Source organism: Ochotona curzoniae, unplaced genomic scaffold (assembly GCF_017591425.1).
Source record: "Ochotona curzoniae isolate NIBS_2020 unplaced genomic scaffold, NIBS_Ocur_1.0 contig_883, whole genome shotgun sequence".
Lineage (NCBI taxonomy): Eukaryota > Metazoa > Chordata > Mammalia > Lagomorpha > Ochotonidae > Ochotona > Ochotona curzoniae.
The window spans coordinates 51,364,085-51,387,466 of NW_024466599.1; the positions used below are offsets into that span (position 1 = coordinate 51,364,085).

Genomic DNA, 23,382 nt, shown 5'->3' on the forward strand with positions numbered 1-23,382 from the left:
GCTCCCTGCCTGTGGCCTGGGAAAGCAGTTGAGGATGGCCCAAAGCTTTGGGAACCTGCACCCGCGTGGGAGACCCAGAAGAGGCTCCTGGCTTCGGATCGGCATAGTATCGGCCCGTTGCGCTCACTTGGGGAGTGAATCATCGGACGGAAGATCTTCCTCTCTGTCTCTCCTCTCTGTATATCCGCCTTTCCAATGAAAAAATAATAAAAAAATAAATATTTAAAAAAAAATTAAAATGAGGACACAGCAAATAAGTCCATGTTGCAAAGTCTGATTGTGGTTTCAAAAGTGGATGTGTGTCTGTCTTGCCGAAGCTCACCTGTGGCTAGGCCAGCCGACGGTTTGCTCCATCCTCAGTGGGAGATGTAAGGTCACATTTGCCAGCAGGCCGGAGTGGATCGGTCACAATTCACAACACCAGAGACATGAACGTGCATCTTCCCCACTCCCCTACGCCAGCACAGCAAGGCCCTTCGGCGGCTGCTCTTTGGCCTCCTGCTTCTCTGCTGGGCCCAGAGGGCAGACTGCCTTGGGGCCCAGGACACTTTTAAGGCCTCTCAAAAACATTTTCACTTGATTTGAAAATTAGAAAGTGTGAATATGATGAACATGAATATATATGATTCAACCCAGCCTGAAAGACACTTCTCTTCACATTAAAGCTGAGATGGTGTGTTTTTTTCTGGAGGAAGTAGTCAGAATAGCCAACTCTGCAATCTAGACAGGCAGAAGAAGGGAAGGTTAAGCCTGTGACCAAAGCAGTTGTGGTCCATGACCCTCACTGCCAGGCCATGTGCCCTTAACCCTCATCCCAGGGACTTGACAAGGGGCTATGAAAGCCTATCAGATGCTCCTGGGTGAACTACAGGCTGAAATTCAGCACTGATCTCTCCCCATCTCACTCCTTAGCTCACTCCAGAAGCAGTCAAATGAAATGTGTGTGTGTGTGGTCTCTAACCAGGGTCTGCTCTGTCACTATGAGCACTCATTTTCATCCTACAAATTGTCTTCTGATTTCCAGAAAGCTGCTGGAACTCCAGCTGTCCCTTCTGCATTCCAGACTGGAGGAGATAGGGCTGTGGATGGCAAAGGTCACATACACTGCCTAGAAAGAGCTGCCTAGAATCCCCAGCTAACACTCTCGCCCACTGGCCACTTTGCTGTCCTTAACAACACAGCCAGTGTTGTTAGCAACCCAGGAAGCAGAAGGCAATGGTGCCTGAGGGCAGGGAAGAGGGCGGAGCTGGAAGTCTTCATGGGAGAACTGAAGACAACACATTGAGACTTTCTAGTATTTTCTGTCCTGTGTGGGACTGAGCCCCAGGGACAAGGTACCTTAGCACATCCATGGCCAGGGGAAAAGACCACTGCCAGGTCAGGAACGGAAGATCTGACCCATACAACACCTGGTGTCTGTGATGACCTAGCAAAGCAGGTTCGAGCTCCACTGTGTTCCCGGGTTCCAGCATGGGGGACCAAGGGCTGCCCTCACCATTCCGGGTGCCTCCTTCCCCAAAAGGCAGGGCTGTGCACTCAGGTTCCACCACCAAGAAGGATAGCCCATGGGTATCAGCCGTGTCTGGGCTCAGACCTCACCCACTCCCAGCCAGCTCATCCCGGGTCAGGACCATGCCCTGGGAAGCATGGAGGTGTACAAGGACACCTGCCAGACTTGGGTCCCAGGACATGGAGTCTGTCCCCACCCTTCAACCTGAGTGGCCTACCAGAGATGCTGACACTGTCACATCGCCCTGTTTTGCAGGACCAAAAGGACCCAGAGCAATGCAGAATTCCTATTTGGTCTCTTCCTTTTGTCCCCCACTTCCCCCTTTGTTATGTCTGGAATGTAGAGGTGAAGGCTAAAGCCCCAGCAGCCTTCTTGAAACCATAGGGACAACCTATAGGAAGGAAGTCCATGCTAAGAAGAGCAGAGCAGGTAGGTGAATGATCCTTGCCCGGCAGAACTTGCTTCCTGGGTCACAACAGACAACAGAATGGATGCCTTTTTGTGAATGGGAAAAAGCAAGCATGACCTTCTTTGGAGTTGAGGCTAGTTTATAAATCTCCCTTCGTATCTAATCGAGTTGGTAGAAATCTCTTCTGTAAGTGGCTTACCCAGTGGAAACAGCTTTAAAGTGAATCCATCGTCTGCCACTCATAAAACCCTGGTCTTTTTAGCACAAGAAGGATTCAAAGTCACAATCACTTTGGTTCTCTCTTGTAGGATGGTCTATCCTGGCAACAAAAGAGGTGCAGGAAGGCCACAAGAGAGAAGAGTGACCCAAAACACAGTCACAAGCTGGCTGACTCCTTAGAAGCCAGCCTGGGCCCCCCACTAGTGGCCCACACTGCTTTCACCTCCCTCGCTGGATTCTGCTTTCCAAGACTCCATAGGCAAGCCTACCCCTACCACTCTATCCACAGACCAGGTACAACACTGACCTTGTCCTTGGCACCTGCAGGTGGAGAGGGCGCTCTGGATGCCAGGGCATCAGGAAAACCCCTCACACGAACACCGTGGTGCAAACAAGCTCCAAGGCATGCCTTCAAGGTTCCACTCCGACAAGCCAGGGTTAAAGGTGGCTAGCTGGGACTGGGGCAATGGCTCAACAGGCCTATCCTGCACCTATATGGACACCTATATGGCATCCATATGGACACCAGTTCGTGCCCTGGCTGCTTCACTTCTCATCCAGCTCACTGCTTATTACCTAGGAAGGCAGTAGAGGATAGCCCAAAGTCTTGGGACCCTGTATCCATGTGGGAGACCTGCAAGCAGCTCCTGGTTTTAGATTGGCTCATCTCCAGCTATTGTGGCCATTTGGTGAATGAACCAGCAGACAGAAGATCTTTCTCTCTGTCTCTCCTTCTCTCTGTGACTCTGATCTGCCTTTCCAATAAAAATAAATAAATCTGGTGTGGTGTTTGTTTGTTTTAAGGTAGCTGGCTGCTCTCAAGGACACTGAGCTGCCTCCTACAGACCCTGGTGGGGCCCCACCCAGCACAGTCTGGAATTACCTAGAGAATCGCCAAGGCCAGGCTATTTCTGTGTGTTTGCTCTGGACGTGATCTCTGATGTATCTCATTTAGTGCTTTCCATCTGAATCATCTCCATGTATTGCAATGATGTCCAGTAAGCAGGGTCCAGATGTTTGGATGTTGACTGTGACTGGCTTCAGACCAGGGAGCCTGAGCACAGTCTCCAGCTGCTTGTTGGAGCATGCGATGCTCTGGCCCGCAGCCTCCACCTACATGGATGACATGCAAAACCCGCCTGGTCTCCTGCTCTTCCTGCCTGCGTGGGAACTCCTTAGAGCAGCTGCCACCCACCATGCTGGCTAACCGCTGTGGCATCCTGGGACCTCCAGACAGTTGTGTCAACTGTGGTCCTTCTTCCTCTGCATCCCAGGGTAGGCACGGTATGTGTGGTGGGGAGAGAACAACGAGAAGGAAAGCCAGAAAGTTTCATGCTTGTGATTGGGGCGAAGTATAGGGGGAGTTACTCTTCTCGGGGTGCAGGAGGAGGGGGAAGATGCAGTGAGGTCATCTCGAAGCCCACACATTCCTTCAGGGAAAGCTGGGGAGCGTGGCACATTGCCCAATCCCCTTCCTGCAGGTACAGCATGTGGATGGCCCAGAAGGTCAGGGGCATGCATTCCTTGGGGAGCCCCCAGAGGACAGAGGGATCCCAAGAGAGACTGTCGGCTATCTGCTTTGCTTTCTCACTTAGTCAAGTGTGACCTGGACAGTCACTGAGTCCCCTTGACACTGCATGGATCATGAGGTTTCCAGGACACTGAGACATTAAGAGACTTGCACTACTACAAAGTAGTACTACTACAAAGAAACAGGCCTTGTACATGGTAGCCAGTGACAGGGATTCCCATCAGTACAGCAGGAGGCACCCACAGCCCAGGCAGGGGTGTGGATAGGAAGTGCAGGGCAGGAGACACAAGCCCCACCCCAGCCAAGGGCACCCTGTGTTTCTGCAGTAGACACGTATTGCCTAACTCCTGCCATGAACATCCCTCTCTTCATCATCCACCATGCACACGTGTACCATCAGCTCCTCCCAGCGGATGGGGCAGCCCAGCAGGCAGCAGACTCGGTTAATACATGCTCCATCAGCATCTGTGCACCTTGCTGCACCTCTTTTCCCTGATAGCATCACTTCACCCTCCGCCTAGGCTTGTCTCTCAGAGCCGCTAAGAGGTGACTCGATGACTCCCAGCACCCACACATCTGCCTGAATTCCACGCGGAAGAGCACCTTGGATGCTGTCACAGGTACAAAACTGCCTCCTAGACACACTTCACAGCCGTGCTCACGGAGGCCCTTAGAGACAGGGCCAGAAAGGGGCACCCATCTGAGATGGGTGGGGGGAGAGCCTGGGGTAGTGTTAGGGGAAAGCGGATCCACAACAGGCTCCCTGCTGCAGGCCCCGGTCCTCACCAAGGGGAAACTTCTCAGAACACACAGGCAGGGCCCTCAGCCACAGAATTTTGCAATGGAAACCACCTGGGGTATGGTCTGGGCAAGGGCTCTGCTGGCCACTGGGGTTCCTGGAATTCTGTGGGAAGAGCCAACTGTTGTCTACGTTGGCATCTCAAATTCTTTCTTGGGAGTCATGGAGACAACTCAGGGGACCACAGCCTGAATGCCTTCAGAAGGCAGACTCATGAACCACCATGCTTAAGGGTCCAGACCGACAGAGGCCCTGTTCTCAGGGCTCATCAGGTGCCCATGGCAGCCTGGCAGGGTGTGGTGGAGCCCATGATGGGCCTGGTCTCTCACTGGGCTCTGTGGCATCAGGGTGTGGCCCCAGAATGTTTGATGTGGAGACCTTGGACCCCTCCCATCCCCACTCCACACCCCTGGAACTTGAAGGACAGGGTGGGGGTTGGTGCAGGTGGGACTGTCCTTGCCACCCCTTGAACCCCTGCTCTTTCCTCTTGAAAACTTAACTTTACATTTTGTCTCCTTAGAAGGGCAAGGCACCCAAGAGCTCTCTGGCTACCCCACACTTCCATTTGTAATGGACAGAATTTTTCCAAGCCCCGTTGTCCCACACACACCACACTGGCTTCTATGTCCCTGCCACCAAGGACTCGCCTGCCCAAGCCCATGGCCCCTGGTGACAGAAACACACACGAATAGATCACCCGGAGCCTGCACCCGCCACCCCGTGCCACCTTAACCCCTCTATACACTCTGCATTTCCCATCTCCTCTACTGTGTGTGCATATCCAGGCTGCCAAGAATCAACAACAGAAAATGCAGAAGGAAAAAAAGAGAGAGAAAAAAGCTGATTTGAACCAAAGAGCCACCAGCCACGTCCCCCTGCCTGCAGGCTGCAGTGAGGGGCAGATCCAACAGCCGCCCAGCCGACCCATGGCTCGGGGCTGCTCCAGTTTTAGCCATGGGGAGCTGACTCATCATTCACCCAGCAAGCCCACGCACCCAAATGACTGTACTGAAAAAGCTTCGCGTCATGCCCTGCCCACTGATGTGCTGCTTTTTAAGCAAATTCGAAAAATGTTTATCATAAGGTATTTATGACATTTTAACCGTTTCATTTACAGTAACTACAACGACATAAAAAAAAGTTTCCTGTATTTTTTTACTTGACAGTAAAGCTAAGCTTCATCAGAATAGTAACAGCTTGAGAAACACGCTGGAGGTCAAGTTAGGCCTGCCTGAATCCACCCCACCCCCTAACCTGCACCTCTGCTTGCCTTAAGCCCCCACAGCCCCAGTACTCCAGTGTCTGATTTTCTTTCTGACTTCCCCACAGTTTGAGGCTGTCTGCCAGCAAAGGTGTAAAATCAAGTGCTGGAGCCATTCAGACACAAAATTCTGCCTTTCCCTATTGTATTTCTTGTCCCGGTTATGGGGTAACTTGGACCACACACACCAGAAGCTATCTCTGCTGTAACTCTGAAAAAGCGGAAGCCAGCGGGACCTCAGCACCCTGACTTAGCAGAGCCAACCCCCTCATCTCCCACCTGCTACAGAGGATACAGGGTGGGCGGGGGAGGGAGCATTTTCCCGCCAATGCCACCATCTCCTTCAAGTCAACTCTGACAGACCCCTCCCACAGTCACGGTGTAGTCCAGGACCCCCTCTTCTTAAAACGACAGCTCTTCCAATTCTGCACCAAAAAACAAAAAGACTGTCCACAACCCACTCCAGCAAAGCCCAGGACTTGCAGCCCAGCTCAGACTCACGCAAACTGCAGAAATGATCATTAAAAAAAGGAAAATATATATATATATATAAAGAAACATACCAGGGAGAAGCTGGCAGCTCCGCCTTCCCAGGAACCGTGCTGTGAAGATCCGCAGACACGCATCAGCCGTGACACCCTATAATTGCCATGTCCCTTGGACACTTCAACAAGCACCAGCCATCCAGTCACTTGGTTTCCTCCATTCCCAATGATGTCCACACAATCAAGACTCAAAAAAAAAAAAAAAAAAAAAAAAGGCGCACACCTCATTGGAACGAGATGACTCATGCTGACTCAGAACCGCCACTTCCTCTCCCGACATTCTCTGCATTCTTGCGAGCTGGGCTGGTCCTGTTCCCAGGGTCTTTGCACTCCTTCCGGGAATAGCAGCCTGCCTGTCTCTGGCCAGGAGAGTCGCAACGCTGACCCCGGCCCTGGAACCCAAAGATCACCTCCCCAAGGGGGAAATGCTTTCGTTTAGGAGACGCAAGAGAAACTGGGAAATTAAGGACACTGGAAAACAAAAATGCATGCGCCTCCGGTGCATTTCCAGTGCCCATCCGCACCGCAAGCTTGCGTTGCCAAGGCTCGGGCAGTGCCTTTGCAAGTCTTTCAGGGAAGGACCCGAGTCTTTCAGGCATTTTGATGAGCGTTATGTCAGTGCGTGTCATCCTTCTGTCTGTATTCCCCTGACCTGGTGAGGCATACATTCTCCCATCCTCATCGCCTCGATGCTGCTCGTGGACCTGTGGCCTGCTTGGAGGCATAGGTGACTGACGACTTTCCTCGGCATCCTTCCGACTTGACGATGTGCTAGCTGTCAACCGTCTCATGGCAAGGACTTACACGGAGGCGGAGTAACCTGACTGTTAGAAAGACTTGTGGATGAATGCTTCCGGCCGAGAGCTCAGAGCAACTTCTCCCTCCCGGGTTTTCGTTTGAATGAAGCAGAGGGGCGGGGCCGTCTTGCACAGCCTCTGCATTTTTTAAAATATGGGAAGCACCGCCAGAGGGACGGCGGAACCCAGGCGGTGCCCAGCAACCTCGTGACAAACCACGGGGCGGGGCGGAGCGGAGTGGGGGTTGGAGGGATGCTGCCGTGATTGCATTCTCAGAGGCAACACATCGGTTAGGCGTGAGCCTGGGGACCCTGAAAGCTTTTTCTATCTTTTTCAGATCGATTTATTTGAGAGAGAAAGGGAGAGAGGTTCACTCCACAAGTGACCACAGCAGCCAGGACTAGGCTAGGTTGAAGTCAGGAGGCAGGACTCAATGCAGGTCCTCCACGAGGGTGGCACGTGAGCCCTCACCCGCTGCTTCCCAGAGTCTGCATTTATACGCAGCTGGAGTTAGGAGCCAGAGCCAGGATTTAAAGTCAGGTAATACATTGGCACCTCAACAGGCTCAACGCCCATCCCTGAAAGTTGCTTTTACTTAGGACTGGTTCATGTCCAACCAGGTCCGTTAGCAGACAGAAAATGCCCATTCATTCTCCAGTTCTAATCTTAGAGCCAGAAGTCAGGACATTTCCTGTCAGACAATGCCATGTGCTCTGAGCTCCCCATTTGGCCAGACCTTACTTCCTGCAGTTTTGTTCCTTTCCAGAGCAGTACAGAGCCTGCCAGTTGTCTGCTTTCAGGAACATCTTGTGGCACCATTGACCCAGTATGCTCTCTCTAGGGAGATTTGCAAGGGATTGGGAGTTGGGGGGTCGGGACCGCAGTCCCAGAGCTTTAAGGTCTCAAACAGGCCTATCAGCAAGGTAGTGGGAAGGACCTGAGTACCTCAAGTTCTGCCCCAAGTCCTTCCCCAACAGGGACGAGGCATGACCACAGTACACAGACAAGCAAGCAGGCCACCCCACACAGAGATCCCCATAATGAGTGGAAGAGAGAGTTGCTTACGAGGAGGCAGTGGTGGCCAGAGAAGAAGCAGCAAGCATGGTCAATGGTGAGAGCAGAGCCCCTTCCCATGTGATAGGCGTTCTGTAAGTTAGGGGAAGTAGACATCCTAGAGTGATGTCAGAGGACAGGGATCACAGTGCAGCTCCAGCAGAAATTCCAGCTCCTGTGTTCCCATCTCTCAGTCTGGTCTCCCCACCACAGAGGTAGCACGAATCCTACCCACTTCCCCACAGAATAAAGGGACAGAACCAGGAGCCTGTCCATGATTATTGGGCCCTTTCCAAACATATGCTGGATTGCAGATACATATGCTGGAGTCGTGATGGGCTTCCCCACATCCTGCCAACATACCTAAGGCTTTTCTATTCATGTGCAAAGCAACTTGAAATCCCAGCTTGGAAGCCACCCAGCATCACTTCTAATGAGTGCAAAGATTTGATCAGAAGAGCACAGGGGACATTTCCCCAGGCACACACCGCGATGTCGTGACATTTCCTCATGCATGGCTCCTCCCACACAGGGCCACGGGTTTCAGAGGCCCTGAGATGCCTTCAAACATTGGAACCTGGAGGTATCTCTGACATCCTCCCATTCGGGAGGAGATTTCCAACCTTCATTTCAAATCTCCCCCTCTCTGCCTAGCCCCTCAACCAAGCTCCCTTCTTCTAAGATTTTCCGCTCGATCAAATGGAGACCCTTGCTCTCCAGCATCTTGCTATCCCTGGGCTTCACACACAGGCCTAAGTCTTTCATCCCGATTACATCATCCCTGCTAGAGACCTGGTAGGCGGTCCCATATGCATTCCAGTCCTCTCCACCTATTGCACCCTTGACCTTCAGTCAGCATTGACTTCACTTCCTTGCATAGAACAGAGGCCAACTGAGTCAAACTAGAAGATCCTACTCCCTTATCACTAAGAATGGTTCATAGTGGGACTCTTATGCTACCTTCCCAGCCAGTGAGGTGTGCTGAACTGCACTGCAGCCCAGGACTGCCCACAAGAAGAGAAACAGGGAAGGATGCACAGGAGTCTCCCAGAGGCTCATGCCAGCTTCAAGGTTTCAGGAGTCTAAGACACAGAGTTACAAACAGAAACAACAACTGGAAGAATAAGTAAAGTTGGACAATAATGTATGGTTGCCCAATGTATATACACTGTACTGTACAACTCCTAAGAGTGAATTCAGATGGACCCTCAAGTGCACAATTTTATGTGGAGGATCAGCTGACACCACCGCCAAGACAATGGAAGGGTCCCACAGGCTGGAAGGTGAGGCCAGTCAAAGAGGAATTGATAGAATCTGAGTTCTGCTAGCCCACAGGGGCATTGGAATGAGAAGCAGCCAGAACAGTGTATTGACTCTAAGCACACTGTGGCTCTCAAAGCTCAGGAGGATGGGGTGGGAGAATTTAAGTTGGTGATGCTATCTATAATGTGGAACTGGAACTTGAACTTGATGGTGCACCTCACAGTTCTGGCAGGCCGCTGGCTGAGCTTCTAGCCAGAAAGCACGTAGAACAACGGAAGTCAGCGCCCAGCCCTGGGGGCTTTGCAGATTCAGGTGAAGAAGAGCCAGCAGTGGGGGTGAGGAAGCAGCGGCCGGCTATGTGTGTGGGGGTCACCAGCTGCCGTGAGCATAGCCGGTATTTTCAGTTGAGCTGTTCTTGTGGGTGGGTGCTGCTCTCTCCACTCTCTCCTGATGACTGGTGATACTGAACACCTTTCCCTGTGCGCCTCTGCCTTCTGTAAGTCTGCTTGGAGGGTGTGCCTGTTCGGCGTTTGAACTGCACCGTTGGCTTTCTCACTGTTGAGTTTGTAGAGCTGCCGGATACAATTTTTTTAAGCTGTGGTTTCCCTGTCTTTGGCTGGTCTTCTCATCCTCCTGAACAGTGTCTATTGCAGAGTAAAAGTCTTTCATTTGAGGAAGTCCAATTGATTGATTTCTTTTTGTGGGGGATGATTTTGGTCTCATATCTAAGAAATCCTTGCCTAACCGTAAGTTATGAAGGTTAATTTCCTGTTTTTTTTCTACAATTTTAGTTGTGTGCATTTTTATATTTAGACCTGTTAACCAATTTTACATCAGCATTTTACAGTAGGCGAGTTTTAGATCAAGGTTCCAATTTTGCATATGAATGTAATAACAACACCATTTGTTAAAAAGACTGTTTTCCGCCACTGAATTGCTTTTGGAACATTGTAAAACCTCACTTGGCCTCATCACTGTGTCTCTTTTTTGAGCTTTCTCATCTGTCCCCCCATTGAAATAATTATTTATCCCTAGCCCCCAAACCATACAGTCAATGGCTATAGCTGCATGCTAAGTTTTTTTTTTTAAGATTTATTTATTTTTATTGGAGAGGCAGATCAGATTTATGGAGAGACAGAGAAAAATATCTTCCATCTGATGGTTCACTCTCCAAATGGCTGCAATAGCCAAACTGAGCCGATCTAAAGCCAGGAGCTTCTTCCAGGTCTCTCACATGGGTGTAGAGTCCCAAGGTTTTGGGCCATCTGCTACTGCTTTCCCATGCCACAAGCAGGGAGCTGGATGGACGTGGAACAGTTGGAACACAAAGTGGTACCCATATGGGATCCCCTGGCTTGCAAGGTAAGGATTTAGCTAATGAGCCATTGCACGGGGTCCCATATGCCAAATTATAAAACCAGGTGATGCAATTTCTCCAACTCTATTTCTCTTTTGCAAAATTATTTTAGTTATCCTTTCTTTATTGATGTAGGCATCAACTGTCCCGTAGCTACAAAATTTCTCTGGGATTTAGAAACAATGGCATTAAACTAACACATGGACTGGGGAAGAATTGCTGAGCTGTCTTCCAACCTGTGTGCCCAGGCTCTGCATCTGTTTAAGCCACAATGTATAGTCTTTCTAGCAAGGTGTCTTCTTTTTATGCGAAGCCAAAGTGATCATTACACAGTGTGGCTCTAGCCTTTCTCAAAATGTCCTTTTAATCGTCTTGAGAAAATCCCAAATGAAGTAACCCCTGTAGGTATCGATTTTGTGTGTAGCACTGAGACTCAGTGTCCCCATCGTGCCAGGGTGCAAACTGGGCTCCTGAGAGCAGCCGTGAGCAGCTGCCCACTGCCACCTTTGCTTTTTTAAGGAACTTGTTCTTCTGCTCAGGTCCCCTTGCCCTTACGTCTGTCCTGGGGCTGTTGATCAACATTCTGAGGCCCCCACTTTCTGCTTTCTTTCAGTAAGACTTCACCTGCCAACTGCTGCAGCCCCCTCTCCAGGACTGACAAGGGCTCTCAAGGCAGGTGCTCTTCCCCTCAGTCCCTCAGGCATTCCCAGAATTTCACATTCCCTGTCATGGCTGGAAACCCTGGTATCTTCCAGTGCTTACCCCTTTCATCGGCCCTGTATCCTCCCATGTTTTGCTTTGTTTTAATGCCCTGATTTGCAATAATTGCCAATTGCCACAGTGTAAATTTTCCCTCTCTCACAGGTTTTGAGCTACCAGTATGCTGTCATGGGATGCCAGCTGGACAAAGGTAGGCAGATTAACCCTCCTAAGCCAGTAGGAGCCAGTCTCAGCACATCACTGCGCCCATCTGTCAGCAGCTTGCCCACAGTCCTTGTCCCTTGAGTGTTTATGTGGCTCACCTGTGCATACCCCATACCCCAAGGGAGTCGCTTATTTCTCTGTCCGACTGTGGGACTAGGGTTAGATCAGACCAGTTGTTCTTCACTGTGGGTGCATAAAGGCCACTTTGGCGGGGCTGATGAAAGCTGAAAATGGCTCTCAATCGTATGTGGGGAGTTGCAGGCCTGGGGGCGTAGGATATGCTACGTTGTAATGTAACTCATTAAGACTTAGGATCTTAGCTGCTTAGGAGATCGACGCGGCATTTCAGAATGTGGCTTCAAGTCTCCAGCTGCTCCATTTTACAAAACAGTATGCAACAGCCTGTCTGTGCTGCTCCTGGACTCCTGGGAGGGTCCAGGCACATTGGGGTTGGAAGCCCTGGACCATTTGCAAAATGAGCACAATGAGGTTCCCTACTCATGGGGCAACTTGAGGGTTAAAAGTGAAAGTCCAGGGCGAGCCTAGACAGTCTAATAAACATTACCACTGAATATCGGCTGTAATTTGTGTGTGTGCAATCGAGACACAAAAGCCAGTTTTGCGTGGCGAATTATTTGAAAGCTTTTTTTTCCACCAATGAAATAGAGAATTTTAAATAATGCATGTCATCTTTTGAAACAGGGTGCCTGTGACTCAACCTTGCGGATCTGAAAACCGTTACTTCGCCAAGCAGTGTCTCATAAAGGAGATGCCAGACTATTGGAAACCAACGACAGGAAACTCGTTGCTCAATCACACAGCAAGTATTTAACAAATGTATCCCAGATGCCAAGCTCTGACGCGGGTCCTGGGGAGACGGAGGCGGAGAAAGACACAGACAGATCCTGTTCTCAGGAAACTTTTACTCCAAGGGGAAGAGAGGAAATAACTGTCACAAGACATACAAGCTGGCAGTATGCACCGTGTGAAAACCTGGCATCAGGTCAGAGGGAAGTACTTGTGATGGGCCAGTCATTCCAGGAAGACCATGCTGGATGGGTCACTCTAAGCTAGAGTCTGAGTGACACCCCAGAGCAGGGAACCAGAGCATGTTGATGCTCCCTCTCTCTTCTGCCAGGGCACAGAGGAGCTTTAAAGAGGCCAGCATGGCCTCTGAGTGGTACCTGACAGGACCAGACAATTAGACTGGAGCTAGAGCAGGGAGCAAGGAGGGAGCCAGCATGTGGTGCCTTCGGTGTGCAGTGGAGGGTTTTAAACAGGAGACAGACACAGTCTGATTTCAGTTCTCCAAAGATGACTCTCACACTTCCATCTGCTGGTTCACTCCATAGATATATCCAACAGATGGGGCCGGGTCAGGTCAGGCCAGGCCAGGCCAAAACCAGGAGCTCAGAGCCCCAACCAGCTCTCCTACATGAGTGGCAGGGACCCCAGGCTTTGAACCATCATCTGCTGCCTCTCAAGGCATGTACTGGCAGGAAGCTACACTGGGAGTGGAGCAGCCAGGACTCAAAGCAGACACTACGATATGGCAGGCAGGCGACCCAAGGGGCAGCTTCACCCACTGTGCCATAACACTGTCAGTTAGCTGATGGATTCTGAGACCAGCAACACGAGCTTCTATGTGTCTTCATGACTCTGTGCACCTAACAGTTTTTCTAGAAGCTCATGATCAAAAACTTAAATTGTGTTGAATACTTCCTGGTAGCCACTGTGAATTTCATCAGATATGAACGTAATCAAGTCCACCTCGGCATTGTGGTTCTTAACAGCCACTCAAAGCCCGATATGAATTCTCACACAGATCTGACAGGGCCTTCCCAGGCACCAAGGGCCTGGCAGGGGCACCCAGGTGAGCCTGCTGGTCCTACATTGTGCGTGCCATCCCACGCCCCATTTCTCCCAGGCACTGCTTGCTACTTGCTCGCCCTTGGGCATTGCAGGGTCTGTCTGTTCTTCCTGCCTCTTGCCTTCTGGGCTCCACCACCTTCACTGAACTGCTTTCTTTCACTCCTATGATGCCTTAAATCCGCAGCTCTGATTGGGCTGCTCTGCCATTTGCATGTCTGCATAGCTTCTTCAGGTATATGTGCAGCTTAAGGGTTAGTCTCTAAGTCACATATACCGGCTCCCAGCTCCGCAGGCCGGGCACGTGCCCACCCGAAGCCTCATGCCTGCACTTTGCTGTGGATTAAGTGACATGAGGCAGGTGGAGGGAAAGCACAGGACTGGAGACTCAACACCCAGATGATGGCAGTGCCCTCCCTGGAAGAACGTCCACCTCCCCCTCAGGTATGGGTCAGTCACCTTCACTCTCCTCCCACCCTAAACCACCTCCCCTCTCTTTGTTCTGGCTGCCCTCTCATGGGAAAAAGCAACAAAAGGCTACGTCAGGACCTCATTTCCCACTCTTGCAGAAGCAATCTGGCATAGGTGCCATGGGCTAATGGTACACCCCCCAAAGAATTTTAAGGTTCTTGGGCTCTTGTCTTGTGGAGCCACAGCTGTTATCTTCAAGGTGACTTCACAGCCCAATATGGCTGCCTGTACTCCAGCCAGCACACCCATACTCTCCATATCGGTGGTAGGAGGCAGAGAAAAAGTACAACATAGTTCACAACACCACCCTCACTCCCACCAGTTTGGAGTTTTCTTGAGACTTCTCCATAACAATTTTGCATGTAGAATTCAGTCACCTGGTCTCTCTAGCTGTAGTCTAGCATGGAGAAACCTGCCAGTCAAGCCAGGAGAGACTACAGTGAGACCAGCAGTATTTGCCATGACACTGATCTCAGCCTGGGCTTTCAGGGCCCTGCCACGAGATCTGGCCTCTGACACTGGAAAGGGCACAGCTCTACTCCCTACAGGCGCAGGCTGAAGACTACCAGATGAGCACACAGAGCACACAGTCAGCAAGCAGAGGAGTGAGAGCCAGGGAAGGGAGGAGCATGTGCCAGGAGGTGAGGGTGGGAGGAGCCCAAGGTGACTGAGTGGGGTGACAGTGAGAACTGGCCATTGTCAATGTTGGTTTTCCTCCAGAGACATCAGGGACTCCTCCAGGCACACTCACTCCTCCCTATCTCCTTTCCCCTACCCTCACCTTCCATGACCCATCCCTAACCCCCAGCCATGGCTCCATTCAGGGTGTCAAGACCAAAAGCCCCTGTCTTCTCCCCAGGTTTACACCCCGCCCACCCCAGTGTGGTCCTTTCTCTTCTCTCCCGTCTCTCCAAGCACATTTCCACATAGTCCTGAAGATTCAGTTCCAGTGTGGTGCTTCACTGGTCTCTGCCTCATTTGTTGTCATCCCTGAATGTCTGAATGATCCCTTGCAGGCAGGGTTTATGGGGATTCGTGGCCCTGCCCCCAACCGTTCTGGGGAAACTCCCCTTCCCTCCCACACACACACACAGGGGACCCCAAGTGTCTGTCCCTAGCTGCCTGAGTGAGCAGGAAGAAGGCTGAGGTTGGACAGATGCAAACGGAGGAGGGCTGCTGGCTGTGACCCCTTCCTCTCTCTGCCCCCATTGCCTGCTGGGTAAAAGAGATGAAAATAGCCACCCCTCTCCCAAGGGACTGTTTGCGAGGCCTGACCCAGAGTATGACCATTAATGTGAGCATTGCTTTAGTCACAGGCTGTGACATGCACATTTCATAGCTTTTCTTTAGATTTATTTTTATTTTTGTATTTGAAAGAGTTGCCGAGAGAAAAAGAAACAGAGAGAGAACTCTTCCATTTGCTGGTTCACTCCCCAAATGGTGGCTATGGCTGGAGCTGAGCCAATCTGAAACAAGGAGCCAGGATCTTCTTCTGGGTCACCCATGTGGGTGCAGGGGTCCAAGGGTTTGAGTCATTCTCTGCTGTTTTCCCAGGCCATAAGCAGGGAGCTGGATCAGAAGTAGAGCAGCCGGGGCATGCACCGGCACCATGAGGGATACCAACACCACAGATGTTAGGTTTAACCTACTATACCATGGTGCCAGCCCGGAGGCACCATGTCTTAATGGTACACATGCTATACAGCATGACAAGGTTTAATTGGCAGTTTTCTTGGAGTGCAAAGACTGATGCTGTTTTGCAATAGATGTTGTTTAGAAGCTAATGGAGTTATTATTATTATCAGGGTACAGTGTTCAAAATTGCAGGGGGTCGGTCGGTGGTTAGGACCCCAGCACCCCATATCTGAGTACTTGGATTCAACACCAAACTCAGGCTCCAGGTCCTGCTAATATTCACCGCCCGGAGGCAGCAGTAACAACTCAAGGAATTGAGTCTTTGCCACTCACATGGGAAACCTGGGTGGAATTTTCAACTTCCACCTTCGGCCCAACCAAGTCCTAGCCACTGCAGGCGTACTGGGGGAGGACCAGTGAATGGGAGCACTGTGTCTCTCAGGCAGGTAAAGAAATATTATTACAAAGTAATTCAGGGCGTCACAGAGTTGGTGGCTTTATACATTCCAAACCGTCAGAGATGACAGGAGGCTGGGCTTTGTGCGGCCAAGGTTTGAGGTAGTTCAGAGAGAGACAAAGAAACAGGACTGGCCTTCCCATATTGTGTCCCAGGAAGAATCAAGGTCATCCCCATTTAGTCAAAACAAGGTGGAGAGTGAGGAAGGAAGGGAATAAAGCTCTTGGCAAGAACTTGTGCACATGCAGCTGTGAGGAACCAACTAGGAGTAAGTAGATGAAAAGCTGACTCTGTTTTTATGGGACCTGAGTTCTCAGAGAAACTCTGAGCTAAAGAAAACCATTGTACCCATGTAACAGCGTGTTCTTTGACCATGAAAAGGAATGATATAGTAGTACAGACTGGGAAGTGAGGGAACCTTGAAAGCATGCTAGGGAAAGAAGCCAGCCACAAACCACATGATTCCATTAGTATGAAATACCTGGAATAGGAAGTTTACACAGATGGCAAGAAGTTTAGGCCTGGCAGGTGCTGAGGGAGGTGGGGAGAGCGAGCAGCTTCTTCAGGGGTATGGGACTTTGTTTAGAGGTGAAGATACATTTTGGAACTGGATAGAAGTAGTGCTTGAACAAAACTATTGTTGTATTAAATGCCATTGGATTGTTCATTTTTATTTATTTGTTTGTTCATTTGAAAGGGAAAGAAAGACAAAGAGAGAGGTCTTCTAACCACTGGTCTGCCTAAATGGCTGCAACAGCCAGAGCTGAGCTGAGCTGAAGCTGAGAGCCAGGAACCTCCTCTCAGCCTTCCATGTGGGTGTAGGAGTCCTAGGACTTGGTCATCCTCCACTGCCTTCCCAGGCCATAGCAGAGAGCTGGAGCAACCAGGACACAAACCAGGGCCTCTATGAGATACTGGCACTTGCAGGCAGAGAATCAGATCTCTATATCACTGCCATCCCAGAATGTTCATTTTTTAATAGTATTTATTTGAAATGAAGAGCTACAGAGAGAGCAGAGAAAGAGAGAGAAAGAGAGGGAGAGAGAGAGATTACTATCCACTAGTAATTTATCCACTAGTAATTACTATCCACTAGTGTTCAAATGGCCACAATGGGCAGGACTGGTCCAGGCCAAAGCCAGAAGCCAGAGCTCCAGCTGAGTATCCCATACACATGGCGTGGCAGGGAGTCAAGGACTTGGGACATCTTCCACGGCAGGAGATCCCTTTTTGATATCCAGACTGAGTATCCCTGACCCAGACAGAATCAGAAACTCTTTGAACACCAACAGGATGCTGCTAACAGAAACTCCTCATCATCACACCTTGTTCCATGCATGAAATTATCCCAAGGAGTGTGTAACATTGCCTTCGGGCAGCAGGCATCAGGTGTGTCTGAAACCTGAGTGAATTTCACGCTTTGACTTGGGTCCTCTCCTCAAATAATGACAGAATATTTTTTTTAAAAACCCAAAACACTTCTCAAGCATTTCACCTAAGCAATACTCGCCTTGCAGTCGGTGGCTTTGTGCTTGTTTTCATGTTTCACCCTGTTTCCATCTGGGGGGCTGTGTCATCCACCGATTGCCTGACAAGCAGTAACCCCCGCCCCGCAGCTTCTGTTCTACTCTGACCCAATTCAGAGTCAGAGAATCCTGTGCACATATCTGGGACAGCCCCTGCTGGTGACAGCACCGGGAATCTCTTTTACCCTTTGTTCTTGAAAGCAGATCTTAATAGAAGTTTACTTATAGGATGATCAAAGTCACAGATGCTGCCTGAAGCTAATCGAGAACATTTGGAAGAGTAGAGGGTGTTTAAACCCCCGCCCCAAGCCAAGCACCAGCACCAGTGGAGCTCAGTTTCTTTGCTCCCTCTCTTGCTTTCTGTTTACATAGCTGCATTCCCACTGCAGACACAGCTCTGCCCCCTGATTTATTTCCCTCTCCACTACAACCCCAAGCACGTTCCCACGTTGACAGAACCCCCTTACATCCAGAGCTGAGGTCTGTTCTCATGGAACTCCCACTACCTTAATGGGACCCCATATCCTGTGGTGCATCACACCAAGACAATATGTGAGGACTCAGGGACTCTCCCACCATTGGGGGGTGGCTGCTCCTCAGCAACTGAGCAGGAACCAGAGCCCAGGAGGGTCCAGTACAGTAGTACTGCAACTCGCTCAGCTGTCTGTTCACTCCCGGGTGCTAGCCCATGGCCTGAACAGCCTGACCACACACACACACACACACACACACACGCACACCCTGGCTTGGAATGAAGCGGGAAGGTCTACTAATGCAAGAGCCTCAGGGCTGTGGAGGATCCAGGCAGGAAATGGAGAATGGAGTTAGACCAGAGGCCAGTGACTGTACAAGTGGGAATGAGGCTGCTCACCTCAACTGTCACAAGAGAGCAGAGTCCTGTGAAGTGACTAGGCAGCTCTCAGCCCTGCTTTGTCACATCCTAGTGGCCATGCCAGAGGGACAGAAAGCCTTCAGCCCAAGGTCAGGGAGAAGCAGAACCTGAACAGGGAGCATGTTCAGCCACAGAACACTCAAGGCCAGGCTGCTGATGCGTGATTGGGCATCATCCGTAAAGCAAAGGTTCATTTCTGCAGAAATGCCAAGGACACAAGGGCAGGGGGCCTGGGTGCTTTGCTCACTCCTGAGCCTTCAGCGTCTAGAACGCACCCCCCCACACACACTTCATATGTAGAAAAAGGGCATTGAATTCCTGCAGCTGCAGAGCCCTGTGGTTGAGCAACACAGCGCCCCTGGGAATCACAGCTGTTCCACAGTTGTGCCAGCAGTAGCTGCTGCCTGGCATCACAAGGTGTGGTGGTCTTAGGCAGCTAGTTCAGGGTCAGCAGCTTGAAAGCCACACCTCCCCCACCTGCAGGGTCCTTTCTGTCCACATGTGGTGCTCACCTACCATCACCTGGAACCTGAGAGGGGACAGTACTGAGTTGTTGCATAACCACTCCCCTCATAGGCCCCATAGTTGCCCACGATAGGGAGAGGCTCACTGGCTAGGTCATGTACTTGTGTCATTCTTGCATTCCAACTCTCGGCCTCCCCAGTACCTGCTTGTTCTCTAGTTTCCTGCCGACAGACTCCAAGGACAGGTATCCTCTGAGCATGGCCCCTGTACGTCTGTATTCCTCACCCTCTGTTCATTGCTTGGGTGAATCAGTGAAGATGCAAATGCTAAGATGCTTTGTATTTCTAGTTTGTTTGCTCTCAAGAGTTCCAGGAGAGGTGAGGCCTGGCAGTAACGCAATGTGGGCAGAGAAGCCAGGGAAAGGTGAATGTTGGCAGTTTTGTGATGTGTCCAGCCTGTTTGCAGCATGTCTCAGGATAATTTATGTTGCTGGGGAAGCTGGAATGTAGGTCTTCAGTTTAACTGATGGTTTCACAGTAACGACCACTTGTTCCTCTCAGGGTTTCGATTCAGACTGGATTGCCACATGGGCTTAATTTAATTTCTAGTGGGTCCTGCCATCACCACACTTGGTTAATAAGACTCCTTAATACATCCTAGACTTGTCTGGCGTGATCTCTCTTGCATCCTGCAACAAGGGAAGACTGAACCACCTGCCTCTGATCTGGGAAAAAGACCCACAATAAAACTCGAATAAGACAGTTTCTGCTCAATGTAGCCATCACTTTTCCGTGTTGCTTACTGTTTTACAATAGAAAAATCCTAACTCAAACCATTGTGTGTGGGGGGCGGGGCGGGGAGTGCATCTGTGTTGGTACTTAGCAGTCATTCTTCTGTGACGGAGTCAGCTTGGCTGGCCCAATGTGCTGTCCTGCCCCACTCCCCAGGGGGACATGGGCGTGGCCCACCAGAGGAGGGGGACTCTACATTGTGAGCAGGACCTACAGATGTCCTTATTTCCAAATCTGGCCTCCGTGTTTCTATCTGCCTCTGAACTTCCTCCCGTGTTATTTCTTTCTTTCGAAAACTTACTTCTGGCTACTTAAAGGCCAAAAGACAGAGGGATTTTTTCCAACCGCTTCTCTGGGGAAGCTGGAACGTGGCTCTTCAGTTGAACAATTTCACAGTCAAGGCCACTTGTTCCTCTCAGGCAACCGTATGCCTGCAATAGCCAGGAGTGAGTCCGGCCGAAGTCCGGAGTGCAGAGGCTCTCAGCTCTCCCATAGAGAGGCGGTGTGAGGGGGAAGGGACTGCAGACAGGGGCACTGTGGAATAATGGCTCCTGTGATTATGCTCCTGGTCCTGCTGCAGCGAGGTGACCATGGGATGTGAGCTGCGCTTCACGATGCTGCGCTCAACGGTACTTCTGGGAATAATGACAAGAATATGTTCAAGCCCTCTGGCCCTCACTTTCTATTCTCTGCTTGCACCACTGCTGCCTGGATTGCAAGCCCGATGGTGGGAGATGCAGCAGCTATCTTGTGACTGTACACAAAAAGCTAGAAGAACCATAATGCCTACATCCTGTAAGCCGAGACCAGCAGCTCTCTGACTTCAGAAATTTCATTATATTAGAAAAACTAAATCTTTCTGCCATTTAGGGCAGGCCTGCCACTAACAGCAGAGCCTGATTCCTTATGGACATACTCCATGAATGAACCCCTATGAGGTGGTCCCCATCTTTGCTACCTCCTGGGACACACGGCCTTGTAATATCCCTGCCCTGGATCTGAGCTGGACTTCCTGGCTTGCTTCTAACAACAAACATAGCAGAAGGAACAGAATGTCATCCCCTGAGGAAAGTCACAGGAAGACGACGGCTCTGTCTCCACAGTACTCATGCTGTTTTACTGCCACTGGGGTCAGGGACCAAAACCTGCCAACAAACACCTGAGTATGCTTGGCAGCAGGTGCCAGCCCACCCCACCCCCAAATGAGCCTGCAGGTTCAACATCCCCCTCATGAGACATCTGACATCATAAAATTCCAGTCCAGAGATTTTTGAAAATTAAGATTTACCTATATATTTTAAGTCAGAGTAATCAAAAGGGAGATAGACAGGAAGAGAGAGAGATCATCCATCTATTGGTCCATTTCTCAGATGATTACAATGGCAAGGCTGGGCCAGGTCAAAACCAAGAGCCAGCTGCTTCATCCAGACCTTCCATTTGGGGGCAAGGGCCCAAGTGCTTGCATAAACCTCCACTGCTTTTCCCAGGCCACTAGCAGAGAGCTGAGTCAGTAGTCAAGATATGAACTGGGGCCTGGTGCAGTGGCCTAGCAGCTGAAGTCCTCACCTTGAATGCGCTGGGATCCCATATGGACACTGATTCTAATCCCAGCAGCTCCACTTCCCATCCAGCTCCCTGCTTGTAACGTGGGAAAGCATCAAGGACAGCTCAGACCTTGGGATCCTGCACCCACACGGGAGACCTGAAAGAGGCTCCGGGCTCCTGGCTTTGGATCAGCTCAGCTCTGGCCGTTGCAGCCTCTTGGGGAGTGACTCAATAGACAGAAGATCTTCCTCTCTGCCTCTCCTCCTCCCTGCATATATGCTTTTCCAATAATAATTTTTAAAAAGACACAAAGTGGTGTCCATATTGGATGCTGATATCATAGGTAGCCGCTTTATCTGCTGGATCACCACACCCGCTCCTGATCCAGATTCTAGTTATAATGGAACTGCGGCAAGAGCTCATGTTCGTTTTTTGTTTGTTTGTTTGTTTCCAAATCTCTTTCAGACAGCTAATGTTTCCTCCAAGCAATAGTCCTTTTGGGTTAGTCAGTGCCAGTTCTCTTGGTGTCCGCTTGCGCGGGTCCACTCACACCATCCTCCCTGAAACATTGGCTCTTGAGCAGAATGCGTGTCCCAGGGCTTTGGACCCAGCAGGTGTTCATACATGAATGAGAGAAGGACAGAGCCGGGGTCTGGCCCAGCAGCTGGATGGCACCTGCAGCTTCCACCAGTGCTGGACAAAGCATAGAGTAGTAGTATAACAAAGGGCTTCCGCTCAGCCCACAGGACCAGGAAAGCAAGGATTTACACGGGTTAGTCCTTATAGCCCTGATAACATCATGCATGAATGATGAATTCATCATCACCCTTTTAAGTCAGAGGAGTATTCCGTAACATCCACCAGTGATCTCCAGCTATTGCAGTGAACAAAGCTTTTTTATTTATTACACTATGGGACTAAACAGAGTATAACTGGGATGTGTTCAAGCCAGAAGCAGCATTTTCAATGGGAGAATTAATATTTGACAGAGAAAGCTTACCCATTTCTCTAAGAATTTATGGACTCGTGCAAAGTCGGAGCTGATGGTGGAAGGAACGTCCAGGGCTACGGGAGCTACGGCCGCTGCTGTTGGAGAGAGAGGCAGTCATTCTTCAATGTCAAAGGCAGACAGGCCTCACAGGTGAGCCCGGCAAGCTTCTCCTTGCAATTATCCAAAACATTTAAATGGGAGCCCGAGGCAAACTGTAAAACTCATCTAGTGTTTTAATGGAAAGCAAGAGCCTTGTGCCAACCTGTCATGCTTTGCCAAATTCCAGTTTTATATTGGGCAAGTGAGGGAGCAGGAGAGAAAAGAATTCTTGCAAGATACAGAGAGAAAGCATGCAGGTTGTGGAGCGGGGCACAAGGAGGACGAGCCAGGAGACTGAGTGGCGTCAGGGGAAGCTTCTGGAGGGCTGAGGTGTGAGCTGTCACCCCAGGGAAGGCAGGAAGGGCCTGTACTAAATGGCAACGGAGAGCATCCCCCCAGCTTTTCCAGGGGATGGGGCCACCACTCCTTTCAGAGTTATATACATGACAAGGACATCATTTTTCAGATCTCTTTTATATTTATTTGAAACACAGTATTACTAAGAGCAAAAGACAGAAAGATCTTCCCATCCACCAGCTCACTCCCCAAGTAACTGCAATGGCCAGAGCTGAGCTGACCCGAAGTCAGGGGCTTTTTTGGGTGTCCCATAGAAGGCACAGGGGCCCAAGGGCTTGGGCTATCTTCTGTGGCTTTGCCCAGGCACATTAGCAGGGAGCTGGATCAGAAGTAGAGCAACCACAACTAGAACCAGTGTGTACATGAGATGTTGGTGTCACAGGTGCCAAATTTTATCCGCTATGCCATTAGTGTTGGCCCCAAGGACAATATTTTCGAGTCTACTCTCTGACACTACTTCTACAGCCAGGCAAAAATCTGTCTGGGCCTTTTTCTGTAAGACTGACTTCACTGCTTGGTTGTTGCTGAGATCTTGCTGAAGGTCAAAAGGAAATTCTACCCATCAGGGGGGCCCAAGCCTTCTCCAATGGCGATTCAGGCAGCTGGTAGACCTCTT

The 23,382-nt window shown here is 50.4% G+C and overlaps 1 long non-coding RNA gene across 1 annotated transcript in view; it reads right to left on the reverse strand.

The window, feature by feature from the left end:
* Positions 1–6,491, reverse strand: part of LOC121165068 — a 63,684-nt gene extending 57,193 nt beyond the window's left edge. Inside the window, exon 1 of the long non-coding RNA XR_005885194.1 lies at positions 6,293–6,491. This is a non-coding gene — a long non-coding RNA (uncharacterized LOC121165068). The remainder of the gene's footprint in view (positions 1–6,292) is intronic.
* Between the last annotated feature and the right edge of the window lie 16,891 nt (positions 6,492–23,382).